This window comes from Neovison vison, chromosome 13 (assembly GCF_020171115.1).
Source record: "Neovison vison isolate M4711 chromosome 13, ASM_NN_V1, whole genome shotgun sequence".
NCBI classification, from domain to species: Eukaryota; Metazoa; Chordata; class Mammalia; order Carnivora; family Mustelidae; genus Neogale; species Neogale vison.
This window is the reverse complement of record NC_058103.1, coordinates 38,360,191-38,361,566: the sequence shown is the minus strand read 5'-3', so window position 1 is coordinate 38,361,566 and position 1,376 is coordinate 38,360,191.

The window sequence follows — 1,376 nt, the reverse complement described above, 5'->3', positions numbered from 1 at the left end:
CAACTGCTGGGTCTGGAGGGGTTACCCAGGCTGGGATGATGCTCATCTCTGCTGTAACCAGAGTGGGTATCCTCACGTCTTGTTACTGCTAGACCCAGGACTACTCTGGTACAACTCTGTGTGTGTGTGTGTGTGTGTGTTTCCACTGATGACAGAGATTGAATTCTTCTCCCTATAGTGTCATTTTTGGTATAGATGAATATTTAGAGTTGTGAACTTGTTTGCATTCATAAACTCTTTGTCAGAGTAGCAGTTTTGTTTTTGTTAGAAAAACAAAAACCCCTCAGTGATAACGTTGATGTTTATGATAGAAAACCTGAAAATTGGGGCGCCTGGGTGGCTCAGTGGGTTAAGCCGCTGCCTTCAGCTCAGGTCATGATCTCGGGGTCCTGGGATCGAGTCCAGCATTGGGCTCCCTGCTTGGCGGGGAGCCTGCTTCCTCCTCTCTCTCTCTCTCTCTCTGCCTGCCTCTCTGCCTACTTGTGATCTCTGTCTGTCAAATAAATGAATAAAATCTTTAAAAAAATTAAAAAAAAAGAAAAGAAAACCTGAAAATTATAAAGATAAAAGAATAAATAAAAAAACTTTTAATCCACCAGTTGGAGATAATTACTCTGTATACTGATACATTGTCTCTCACTTCTTCTTCTCTGTCTCTGTTTTTCCTCTTCTCTGTCCCTCACTTCCAAGAGTAGGATGATATGGATATCCATCTGGACATCCAGATTTCTTTTAACCTGGCTTTTACACATAGACACACACTAGCTTATACACACATTGTGTTCTGGGAAAACGTTTTTAAGTCATTGAATATTTTTCCATAATGTTATTTTTAGTGAATGAAATATACTCTACAGTTTATTTAATGACACCTCAATTGCCGGACATTGTTATTACATCAGGACTTTTGCTGTTACACACATCCCTCTAATAAGAAATGAATAAATCTTTGGATGCATCCATTACTTAACATTTAAGATCATTTCACAAACTTTAGAATTTATAGGCCTGAAATACCCCTCATGATTTCCTTTTTAAAAAGATTTCATTTATTTATTTGACACAGAGAGAGAGGTCACAAGTAGACAGAGCAGCAGGCAGAGATGGGGGGGATAGCAGGCTCCCCGCTGAGCAGAGAGCCTGATGTGGGGCTCGATCCCAGGACCCTGAGATCATGACCCGAGCTGAAGGCAGAGGCTTAACCCACTGAGCCACCCAGGTGCACCCCCCCTCATGATTTCTGATGGTTTGTTGACATCAGCTTGAGAATAAATTCCTTTGAGTAAATACCTGAAAGGGGGAATTGCCAGCTCAAAGGGTATCCAAAATGATAAGGCTGTTCATGTTACTCCACTGGGTCACTGCCACTTTGCTCC